The sequence below is a fragment of the Rhea americana genome, unplaced genomic scaffold (genome assembly GCF_003343005.1).
Source record: "Rhea americana isolate MKP2758 unplaced genomic scaffold, rheAme1 scaffold_0, whole genome shotgun sequence".
Taxonomy (NCBI): domain Eukaryota; kingdom Metazoa; phylum Chordata; class Aves; order Rheiformes; family Rheidae; genus Rhea; species Rhea americana.
Genome location: NW_028185037.1, coordinates 1,624,612 through 1,637,468, shown reverse-complemented (window position 1 = coordinate 1,637,468; position 12,857 = coordinate 1,624,612). Strand labels below are relative to the sequence as shown.

The following is a 12,857-nucleotide window of genomic DNA, read 5'->3' as shown; positions in this document are numbered from 1 at the left end:
GCTGTGGGGTGTAACCCCCAGCAGGGGGCCGGTGGGCAGACACGTGGGAAGAATATTCATTTGATCACACTTTGATCACAATCTAGAGCCCAGAGTTGCTTCCCCAAGTAGAAACACTGTGTAAATATTTTTGACAGGTAGGAAGGTGGAAGAAGCATGGATGTGCCTTGCTAATTTGGGATGGGAGGAGAGAGAGGGAAGCTCTTAGCGCATGCTTAGACTAGATAAGCATAGACTAGGAGCCTAGGCTGCTTGATTGTGCCTATTTATAGGTTACAACTCAAGGAAGAATACTATGCTAGCACTTGGTATCACCTCGAGGTGACACTCTAGGCGCAAGCCTGTAGAAGGCTTATGAGATTGCTTTATGACATGTGCTGATCTGTGTCAGGTTGAGGTTTGCTTTTCCACAGAAGTATGTTCTTCAAATGGGAAACCTTTATCCAACAAGAGATTTAAGAATAAAGCATAATGTTTGTTTTCTGAGTTTGAAATACAAGAAATTGTATTCCTTTTCCCTTCCTCACTTCCCAGTCCATTTGAAGTATTCTCTTGCTAAGTGAGTAAATGCATTTGCTAGCTGTTGCTTCTGCTTCTCTACAATATATAAATTAAAAATAGCCCAAAAGGCAAAAAAAAAAAGTCTGTAGATTAAATAGTGTAGCAAAGAAGATATGTGGATTTGGTCTGCTTCTTCTATTGTGCATTCATGTTGCCTATACATAGAAAATTGGTTCCTGAGCAGGTGGCTGCTTAGGTGGTTAGCCAGATTCCTAAGAGTAGCACAGTGATCTGGTTTCTGCTTAATCCCTCCCTTAATACCTTTTCTGCTGTGTTGTAAGCAATACTTTAGCAATAATATGGACAAAGTCTAACAAAGAGACTTCGTTGCTGGCAGGAAGTTGCTTAAAATAACTTACTGAGGATAAAGAGGCTGCTTGGGTCAATAATACCGTGAAATCCTCAATGTATAACAGCTTCAGGAGGTTTTGTAGGCATACGGATTTTTAAGAGCTTTAGACCATTGATCAGGTAGTGTGGACTGTAGAGTGCTGCTTACCTTGTGTTGATGGTGCCGAGACACTTTTATGAGGATTCAGAGTTTGGCTGTAGAACTACTGAAATCTTTATTCCCTTCAGCAGAACTCTGATTTAAAATATGGATGTTTAGAGGAGAGAGTTGTTTTTAGTCTTTATTAACACAAATTTGATACAATTAAGAATATTTATTGTATTTTACTGTTCATGCAGATCCATGACTGTCAAAAAAGCTGTCAACAATTTACCTGGCTTGCTTTCCTTAAATAAAGGAAAATCAATTTATCAAATAAAGCATAATTTATTCCCACCTTTATTATTTCAAAGAGTGAATGGGATTCTTTTTGTTCTGTTAGTATCTTTTAAGTAGTAGTATTTTTAAAACATCAGATGATGATAATCAGTATGAATAAGCTCATTTGACCCAGTGTTCCTTAATGGTAGCCAGTCATGGAAAAAATTCTGTTATTAGTTCACTAACCCTTCAGTTAAAGCAGCAGCTTTCTTGATCATGCTTTAAAACAAAAATTTGTGACAAACTATTTGAAAGGTGGTCCCTCTATGTAATTGCAGTTGAAACTTTTACTTTGAGAAATTCCTATATATTCATCTTTAGAATTTCCTGGTCATGTTCTGATGCCTCCATGTGCAAGTTCATAGGGAGGGAATAGCATAGGAGAAATGGGCACAGGGGAGCTGGAGCTCCCGTGGTGAGGGGAACCTTGGTAAGAAATCAGGTGTCATTCATTCCACTGCTCATGGAATAACTTTTATTTTAATGTACCTTACACTATGCCATCTCAGTCTGATGCTTTAGATTTATCTGTGTTTTTAAGAGCAGACATGGGATAGATTATTCTTGCTAGGAATGTGAATCCATCTTAATTTTTACCATGCCTGGAAATGTCTTAGAGCAGGTACATAAGCTGTCACCGGAGTAACTCCCCTTAATTTCTGTCGTTCTGTGGTTGATAAGGGGTCAGCTAGACATCTGAGTTGGAGAAACTCATCAATACAGTTCAACTTCTCTATTAGCAAGTCTGCTTGGTACAGCTGCCTAATTTCCAAATATAACCCAGAGCTATGTTTGACTTCAGAAGAAATTGTGCTGTTGGTTCCTTTTCCCAGTCTGCTGCTGCCCTGCAAGCCGCAGGAAACATGGTGGCCAAGGAGGTCAAGGAGGGGGAGTGGGAGGCAAGAAGCCTCTTTCTTAGCCAACCCCAACTGACTGGGAGCCGTGCTAGTGCTCCAGGACGCCGTGTCCTCTTTCAGCCCAGGCCAGATGCGATAACCTCACCGTCTGTCGTCTTCGGCTGAAGCAGACTTGTATCAGTGATGGACTGTTTCCTTCTCTCCCTTTGCAGAAGAGGAGTTGTGCCTGAAGGTCAGCATACCAGACAAAAGACTGTGCTCAAAGCTGTATGGCCTGTACAAGCTGCCGTATCTCTGATTTCCCTCAACTGTTTTTATTGATGTTATTAGAGTGATATTTTATCCCGTCTGAAGTAAACTCATTTCTTATCTTTGCGTGCGTCAAAGGGAATATGAACACCAAGCCTTTGTAGCAGAAATTCAGTTAGGTAAAATGGGATCAGAGTGCAGAATCCAACAACTTAATCTCGGAGACTAGCGGGACAAGTTAATATTAGACTCGTTGGCACCTGGTAACAGCAAGAAAATCATCTTTGTTTTCTTACTACTTGGGAATCTGAAGCAGTATCCCACAAGGATGTACCTAATCTCTCCATGCTTCCTATGCTTTCTGTATCTCTCTCGGAAGACAGACCAACCAGAAAAAGTAACAGTGATACCTTTTATCTTTTTGGCTGCAGAGATTGTGGCTTTTGGCCTAACTTAAACCAGTTTTTGATCTCCCAGTAGCTTTTTCTGCCACAGAACAAGCTGATCACCTAGTTCTGTGCTTCCAGACACCACCAGAAAAGTTCAAAGTAGTTACCTGGCTGAACGAAGTCATGATCATTCTCATGGACTCTAGGAGAAAATCAGCATGTACTACGTGTTCTACTAGCTAATGCAAAGCTCGCATTGAGCCCTAGCTCAAGTAACATTTTAAATCTTTAGTGTTATTTTTGAGCAGAAGTGTGTCAGCACCCTGAAGTAGTATAAAAATGATAATTTGCATGGGATTTCTGTTTGTTTGTTTTTTAAGCTACTTGCTTAAAGGGTGAGAAATGAATCACATGTTGAAGACACAGCCTGTGTATCTTATTCTAATAAAACTGTGAGTCGTAACACAAAACTGCTTCATTAAGCATACTTAAAGCTTACACAAGCTTTACTTTCTTTGAGTAAGAATCTAAGGAATGTGGAATATGATTGTATTATCACCAACAATCATGCCTATTCTTGAGGACCTAGGATCACTCTTTATTTAGGGCAGATTATGACCATCTTCCCAAGTATGTTGTATGCGTTGGTGGGGGGGATGTCCTTCAGCATATCACTGCGGTAACACAATTTTGGAAAGATCAGATAGATTTCAGATCTTCCAGTGGATGTTTTTTGCCTGCTAGGAGCTCTAGTGGGAGGTTACCAGACTCTGCTGACTGCAGATGGCAGACAGAAGTGTCCACTAAAGAATTTGTGGACCTTATTGTTCAAAGAGTATGTGTACTGAAGAACAGATTTTCTTTCTTTTTTTGCCATATTCAAGTATTGGAAATGCTTACTCTTAAACTAGAAGCGTGATTCCCTGCTACCTTTGACAAATTTAGGCTGCCATATGAAACTTTAACAGAGGATCGTGATACTTAATTGGTGTTCAATATTAGTTCAATATATTTGTTTCATATGTAATTTTCCTCTTTATGCTAAAGAAATATAATTGATTGAGATAATTTATTGCAAATTATTATTACTAATTGCAAAAATATCTTAATTTAAATGGTTTCATGTTAGTTGATTCTGGGTTCCTCACATGGGGTTATTTTGTTGAAGTCATGGACTGGAAAGAAATCAATATGGGCTTTTGAAACTGGTGGAGATTTGCAGTGCTCCCACTACGACTGATTACAGCTGCTTTTGTAAGGCTTTAAAAAGAACAATCTGTATTAAAAACATCATTCTCTGGTATGAGCTTGAACAGTTCCAAATAGGTTTCCATGGGGGCTGCCCTGCAATTTGACCACTTCAAGGGATTTTAGTAATCACCAGTGGGCCAGGGCAGTGAGGCAGAGGAAAGGCTATTAGGTGGGGAGTTATTGGCATGCATGCCAAAGAGGTTACCCTGGCAGCTTTAATCATTCATTGCTGTTCTCAAGAGGAGGGAGGAAAATATATGTGTTAGTTCTTCTGATTGATTAGAAAAAAGGATCGGTAAAGCATAAAAGGAGAGGGGAGGTGTGCGCGGAGAAGCTGGTGCACGTTAGATTGAAAAGCATTGACTGAGGCAGGTATGCATAGTTATGACCTGTAGAGCAGAGTTACCTGCATCTGTTGTTGGTGTTGGCTGGCAATTAAAGACGTGCTAACCTCTTCATTCAGCATTTTAAAATGAAAACATTTAGCTTCTTGGTCACAGCCATGCCTTAAATTTAACGTGCCTGCACATGGAGTGATGTGTTCTTAAAAAAATGATTAGCATTTTTGAGCTGTGACTACAACAATTTTGTGACTACAGTACAAGTTTTTGATCCTATTTTTGGTGAAACTGATYGGTGCCTTTCAAAAAACATGCAGAAAATTGCTATGCTGACTGAGGTAAATCAGTCTATGATGCATATTGCTGTCTGGCTGGTTGGCTTCTGATGCTGGTTTGCCTGCCCATTGCCTTTTAGTATTTCAGTCTAGAGTAGCTCTTTGGAAGCTGATTCAGCTGTAGCCCATCTGAAGTAGTTTCCCTGTTCTACTGTGCCTACGTCAAAGGCAGAGTTGAAGAATAAACTGTTCTTTGCCGTGATTGATGCCTTGGCGTGAAAGCTGCAAGGGCTTTAAGTGCTTTAATTTTGGGATCCCCAGAGAAACTTTAATATTAAATATTTGCTTTTATGTGGAATACTAGAATTACTGGGTACCCTGGCTATTAAGCAGCCTTGAGGTATTCAAGATGAAGGAGGCAACTAGACTGTAGTGCTCAATTTTAGGATACAGGTACGAAGAGAAAGGCCTGTCAGTGCAGAGTCAGGGAATGTGGAAGAATGTGCAATCAGGTGTTTCACGTAAACAGCACAGCAGCCCCGTTTGTTTGAGTTTGAATATCTGATTTGCCTTACCCCTGTATCCTTCCTAAGCAACCTTGGTGGGTCGGAGTAGATCTATGTGGTTATTGGATGAGGAGGGTCACTGGTTTTAACTTGTAGCCTGGGGAAGGTGATCAGATCTACATTTCCCCCGCAGCTCCCCATCTGCTGGTCTAGGGAAGGACTGACTGGTTTTAGTCACCTCCAGAGTGTGGGCCTTTGGGATAAGCTGCTGTAGAACATCAGTCTGCAGAACAATACTCTCATTGCTGTAGAAAGAAGATAAAATATTGTGTTTTCATAGACTGTAATGCTGGTAGTTTGTGTGTACCAAGTTGGGGTTTGCTGTTCCATAACTGCAAGTGCCTGTGAAGATGGAGGTATCTCCTGCAGGGCAGGAGATAAGGCATCTTTTTGGGCAGATCCACCTACCGTCTTGCTCAACTAGTGGCTCTTTAATACCACTTCATGTGGGCTAGAACCTAGTTGGATGGCCTAGGAGGCACATCTGGTAACTAGTGGGGCTCTCTTATTATTCATCTCCTAAATATCTGTGGCATTTGGAGAGAATGGAGCAAGTTTTTTGGTCTGACCTTTGTCACAAATCAGATTTGTTGGTATTTGTGTGTAAGAATAGAAAAATTACCTCCTGTTGCTGCAGTGTTTGTTTTTCTCTGCCTTGGATCTTCATACCGCAACCTCTGTGTCTCCCTGGGCAACATAGTTTTTGGATGAGGGATTAGATTAATAGACACACACGTGTGTGTGATGATGAGTGACGCACAACAGGAAATCAAACTTTGAAATGAAGTGGAAAGACAGTAGCTTTTTCTGTTAGAATTTACCTCAAACAGGTCAGAACTTTAAAGGATTTTTTATTTTGTCTTTCTCCTCAAGACAGGACAAGTCTTGGCTCCAAAACTGAAAGCAGGCCAAAGACCCACTATACAGATCTTAAAACTTTTATAATGGGAAGAAATCCATTTTCAAGTAAGCTTGAACAAGTTCTCTTGTTATTGTTTTAAGTTCTGCTATCACATAATGCATATGTATACCATGCAATTACACATTGGGGAATAGTTCTAAAGGCGCAGATGACTGTCAGGAAGCAGACACACAAGTTTTTGTGACTTTGTTAGAGTGTGAACTTAAGTCTATCAATTACAGCACAGTAATTACTCTGGTGTATATCTATAAGTGAACAGCAGCTCACTTTGTGGTGGCTTTTTGTCTCCTAACCCTGGGGTACTCTTTGACTTTGAATATTTCCCTGTAAGCACTGAGCATGTGGTATATTTTCTTTAGTGTGAGCTATGAGGCTGCTGAAATGTCTGACACCAGTGAGAGTGTTTTTATTAATTCTGTCGCTGTTAAATATGCCTCTGTTTTGGTAATTAGCCTGCATAACAGACTGTGTGCATCTTAAAACCAAGCATATTTTCGACTCTTGTCTTCGACATTAGATGATCTCAATAAATCAGCTCTTTCAGTAGCCTCCTGTATTGCTGTACGCTAGCTGCGGTAGAAGCAGTTTTCAGTACTTGTGTTTATTTTGAGCTCTACGCTTTTCCTCAGCAGCCACAAACGGTCAAATCTTTTCTTTATCTGTCATGAGAGATTCGAGGCCTAAAGCTATAGTTTTGTGCAGCATCAGGAAGTTCTTCTACATGAGATATGAGGAGCGTGAATAATCTTTCTGGCGTGTACTCCAGACATTATAGTAACTCTGCACTCCACCAGACAAGGCTTTAGCCTGCCACGCTGCTGTCAGCACCAGGGCAGCGTGCACATTGCCACAGGCAAATACCAAGGTTACTATTTTAGTATGGATGCTTGTACAAAGCTGACTTATTGTTTCACTCCTACCTGAAGAAGGCCAGCAAATATCCTCTAAGATTTTTAAAGATACCTTTTGAAATGAGCTCTGTGTGGTTAGTCACTGAAATCCAAATTTGGCATTTAATTGGCCAAAAACAATGTTGGGGGAAGCGGTGGTTGTAATATATTCAGTACAGGCAGTTCCCATCACAAGACTGTTTTTCACATTGTGTATACGGATAAGTAGTAGGACTGGCACTGAAAGTCAATAAGCCTTGGAGAATGTTTAAAGGGTTTTATGCAGTTATGAGGTAAAACTAGGGAATAGTAACTATGTCAGAAATGATTCAGGGGAAATGAGCAATGCAGATGTTAGCTTCTGTATGAAACTATTGCTGTAAGACTAGCAAAATTCAATCTTGTGCCTGTTGTCATGGGAAGAATATTTTTACTGTGATTACAATTATCCAGACTATTAGATAGAGCAGCTTTCCTGTGGCTGTTATCCACTCCACTAACATCACAATAGTGCAGACAGTAGTACTTCTCCAAGGAAAAAACAGAGGAGTCCTTAGAGTAATGCAGTTAATTTACTTTGCCAATTATTAACATCTTTTTCAAAAAAAAAAATCCCACAAGAGCCTTCCACTGTGCCTTCCACCACTACTGCTAAAGGCACCACTGTGGTCAGCTCACTGCAAAGAGGTAGGTTTTGTCAGGCAGCATTCAGCCTGCAAGTGTTTAGAAGTGGCCACCACAAACTTGAGAGAAGTAGTAGGRACTGATTGTTTCCTTCCCTTTTCTTCTGTTCTCAGTTATGTACCTATCAATGAAAGGCAAGAAAGGCACCTATAATCAAAATCTAGTGGGAAACCTCCCTTGAAGAGTAATAACAGGAAATCGTCCTTCCAAATTACATGTTTTTCTCAGGGCACCTGCAAACAGTTTAGAGATCCACAAACTGAAGGAGACTGAAAAGCTCCGTCAGGGCCAGCAGAAGCTCATCCCTGGGAACAATTGTTGTAATGGAAAAGTTCAGATGGAGTGTCCTCTCTGGGCAGCATATTCACCTGGACAAAACCTAATGCTTTGTGATGTAAATCTGATTTTCAGGCTCTGCACTTCAGGAATTTTTTTGTAGAAAATCATGAGACTCAGTCTGTTGAAGGTGATCAAGTTTAGTGAACTCCTAAGGAGACAGTCTCACCAGTGAAATAGCTTTCCTGGTAAGATGAGGGAAGGCAATGAAACTGTGAACAGTATTAGCAGGACGTCTCTTGGCTTTAGGATCTACAGTGCTGTGACTGAGGACTGCTAGGCCTAGCTCTAATTTGGTGGCAGATCATCATCCCTTCTGCCGGCCTCGAAATAARCAGTTTCTCACTCTCACAACTGCCTTTTCTCCAGTCTTCTGTGGGAATCTCTGCAATGCCTCTTGGACTTTAGAGGAACATACTCAAGGATTAACTTTCCCAAAATGTAGTTTATATGAACAAAACATCACTTTCATGGACTCAAAATCACCAGCCAAACATGCTTTTTTACAAGCACTAATAGAACAGCAGTATCTGTTAATAGAAGAAGAAAATCTGTTTTCCTTTCTCTTTCTTACATATAAGATCTCTGACTAATCAACAGCTGTAATGCTTGCAAATTTTTAGAGCCTTCTGGCTTAGAGATTTCTGATATAACATCACTTTAAAAATATTAGTCTCTGGTTCTGTGCATTCTAAACGAGTTACATATAAAAGAGTTCCAGCTGGGGAAAAAGAGCAGCAATGTACCATTAATAACTCTGCTGCAAACCTCAAATTCTGTGTCCCATAGACATACCAAAAAAGGCAGAGAGCCGAAATTTGAGTGCATCTGTAAGTAATAAAATGTTTCCTTCCATATGTCGGTTACTCATCGCTATTCCATTTGAGTTTTAAACAATCATTACATGCATGGTACATATTACTTCCTGCTCTTTCTTCTCCACTTCTTCTCACATCAGCCTTCTTGGCTACATGCAAATGGCATTAATATCTGGGGATGATTTAGGAGAAAGACTAAAGCTTATGGGAGGATTGACTGTAGCAACAAAATGGCTGTTACAAGATGTGTTTTTTAATTATGATTTTTTATGAAGTGCTCCATCCTTTCCCAGACTTCCTATTGTCTGAAGATCTTGTTCTCAAAGTTTTTGCCATCCTAATTTTGATCAATGATTTATGTCTGTCACGAGATGATGAATCACAAAAAGGATTTGAGTTTCCTTTTCCTTTCTCTCATTTTGTGTCAAACAGAGTTTATTATATATGACCTGGATGATCAGAGTTTATTATATTACAAATCATTAAAAATGTAAGCTTGAATGGAATAAAGACTTGGAGAGTTTCAAATTCAGCATGTATGGGAATACCTTTTAGCTTGTACTTAATGATTGCTAAACTACAGTACATCCATGAGATTTAGATTTATGCCAGTGTAGTCAATAACCAGACAGGAATCAGTGATCATTGGCATGTAGTATGTGAAGTATCTAGGTCACAGGATTTTGCAGCATTATATTCTTGGAATAAAAACSTAAGTGGGGTAACAATGATGGATGGGAATGCGATCTCTGTCAAGAGGTAATGAGCAGTTTTTGTGGCTTCAGGGCCAGATTAAAGGACTGATAACAGAGACATCCTTGCCTGGTGTTCCTGCCATTTTAATAGATCTGAAAATAATGCTGTTATATCAAAATAACATGAGGACCATCATTTCAATTGTTAACCAAGGGAAATAGTCCCGTTGGTTAATAACTAAACTAAAAAAAGACTTAGGGAGCTAGAGTTTGCAAAGTTTTCTTTTTCCCTCCTAAACATTTTAAAATGGTAGTGTAGACCTTTATACAAGCTTTCTGGCAGTAGACTTGTTTTTCCTACTTACCTTTTGTGGATACCTTGGAAGTTGTCCATGGGCCCCCATGGATTCCCAACTGACAAGCTAGAAAACATTGCTAGAGCAAATATTAAATCAAATGCATTCTTGTGTGGCATAAAATTGCAAAGCACAGCTTCAGTGCTTGATACTCACCTAAGTACCATGAAATATTCTTCTATTTTCATTAGCTGGCTCTGATTTTTCTAAGTTTAATCATCACAGAATTATTTTTAATGGCTGTGCTGTTTTTGTTAACTTTTTTTTTTAACTTAAGTAAATTATAATTTCCAGGGGACTGAGGCAGCTATGTGCTTTTGAGCAACCAGGAGAGGAGATACAAGCTGTGGGTGTATAGTGGGTGCTCCTATCCCAGTTCTACTAGCCAGCTTTCCCAGAGAGTCATCTGGGAACAGTGCAATGTCTGTGCAAATGTCCGTGGGTTTTTAAGTCAAGGCATGTTTCTTTGTGTTTGAGAGTGGGCTCGTGTTTTGCCCAAGTTCTGCTAAATAAGAAATATTTGTACTGGAAACAGTGGCTGAAGGAAGATGCTCTCTGTCCAGAGAAGCTGTAGGACATGTTCATCAGATGGAGCTGGATGTCTAATCTGAATGTATTTGGGGTTCACTGAGCCCATATAGTTCCTAGTATAATAAACATAACATTAGATTTGTAAGACTGTTTCTGTAGGGAATAGTTTTCTCATTCTGATGTAGTTGTGCCATCCATAATACTAGATACTAAACAATGTGTTTAATATTGTGTCCCTTGCATCCCCAGAATAAAATACAATGGAAGCTAAATTTGCTGCTGAAAGCTACCCAAGCTTTTTGTCCATTTCTGTCCTCTATTTTCAGCTGGTTTAAATCTTGAGAACATTTCAGCATAGCTAGAAATGAAAGCTTTTGGCAGCCAGTATGCCATAATTCACTGAAAGAAAGGGAGTGAATGTGAACGGTGGGGAGCCTGACTGACTAGGCACTTGAAGCTTGGTTTGGGCTGGGTAGCTACTTGAATGTCTTCCAAAAACTGAAACTTTAGAAGAACTGACAGGAATCACTGTAGTCTTCTCTGATTCTGTGAGTTTGGAAGAAGCAACAAAACATTGTTTTGGGTTCTTTTGGTGAGAGGGAARAGTGTTTTTGCTTCTGATATAGACAGAACTGAGAAATGGCCTAGGGAATAAATTGATTGGTAAATTCATATTTTTCTTCAATGCTAGAAATTCCAGCCACAGATTTGTGATGCTGCCGTTCTCATACAAACTATTTTTCATCCTCTAACACTTGTTTGCAAACTTGGACTGTTTCTCAGCTGTTGCTATTCTATGAACATGTCAAATTCTACTGGTAATTTCTCTTGTTCTGTAAGTTCTACAGGTATATCTTAAACATTTTTGCCAGTTGTTTGCTTCTGGTAATATTTCCTGCCTCTGATACCTTTTGAATATTGTATGCCTTGTCTATACTCATTGGCAGCCACCTGCACTTCCTTTTAAATGTGTTTCATTTTTTTCCTTCCTGATATTGAGGAGTGGGCTATTTTGTATCATGATTGCAGCTGAAATTAAAACAGGGTGAAGCTGCCTGTTCCATTGTTGCAATCTGATCAATAGCAGGATATTTGTCTTGTGAAAGGGAGTTGTTTTCCTACAAGGAAACAGTCTCCACTGAGTCTTAATTACAATACCAACCACCTACCAAGCCACTTCAGTGTTTCCTTTGGGGACATCTTGCAAAGGAATTAAGTGGTGGCCAGACCATCATCTTGAATTTCTGCTTTGGTCTACTGCCAGTCTCAGGCAAACCATGTGAACCAGAAACAGCAGCTGAAAGCAAGATTTTCATTAACTTGTCTTAAAAAAAAAAAAAAGAAAAAAAAAAAAAAGACAGTTTCCTCCACTATAAACAGGGGTTCTTTTCAACATATTCCACAGGTAAAAGTTGCAGTACCAAGAGCAGACTTCTCTTTCTTTTCCTCTTTAGAAGAAAAGTAGAATAATGCTACTTTAGTTCAGAGCTGTTCAGAAAAATGTTAGGTATCTCTAGTGCAAAAGTCTCTTCTAAAATATATTTGTTAATCAGGATGATCTGCTTTTCTTGAGAAGATGATTTTTGTATTTTAAATCAAACTGAAGAATGATTTTCTGCTATAGAGACAGCCAACAGGAACTCTAGAAGGTTGCAAGAGCAATCAGTTACCAAAAGTCTACTTAAAAAAAAAAAAAAAAAGGTCACAAATGCAAATGTCGTCAAATTTTTTAGGACCTCTGGGGGAAAAAAAATACCTTAGAAAATCAAGTTTGCGTCTTTGCACAGAAGTGTTACCCCCTCCACAGTTCAGTGCCGCTTTAGGAAAGCAATAACAAATGTTCTGTAAAATAAAACAGCCAATCAATGTATTGTAGTAAAAAGTAACCACAAATGAGAAACTTTGGGACTCAGAGTGGAGCAGGAGGTTCTGGAGATTGTATTGAATTCAGTAGACACATTTTGGCATAGTGCTGCCCTTTGACTTAAAGCTCCATTTACAATTGGCACACTTTTCCATTTTTTTAACAAGTCATGGCAAACAGACCTTCACAGAAATGCTGGTAAATGAAAACACCTGCCCCTATTAATAGCTTCTATTATGAAGAAATCAAAGATACATGGCTCCCATAAGTTGCTTATGCTGTGTAGAGAAAGCACAAGTTGCTATGGAGAAAGATAGTTYCTAGTCTTTCAAAGCSTGAAGTGTTTAGTCAACCTAAAATAATTGCTGATACCCTGTTCTATTATCAGCTCATTTTAGCAGAAACTATCTTCTGTGGGGGAATACTTTTGGACATAAAAATGGTGATGGAGGGCACAAGAAGCAAACTTTCTAGCTTACTGAGGCTACAGCTAAATTTTG

General features: G+C 39.4%; 1 protein-coding gene across 1 annotated transcript in view; it reads left to right on the top strand.

The window, feature by feature from the left end:
* SDC2 (syndecan 2) overlaps positions 1-12,857 on the top strand; it is a 64,462-nt gene that overhangs the window by 38,009 nt on the left and 13,596 nt on the right. The gene's annotated exons all lie outside the window — the stretch shown is intronic.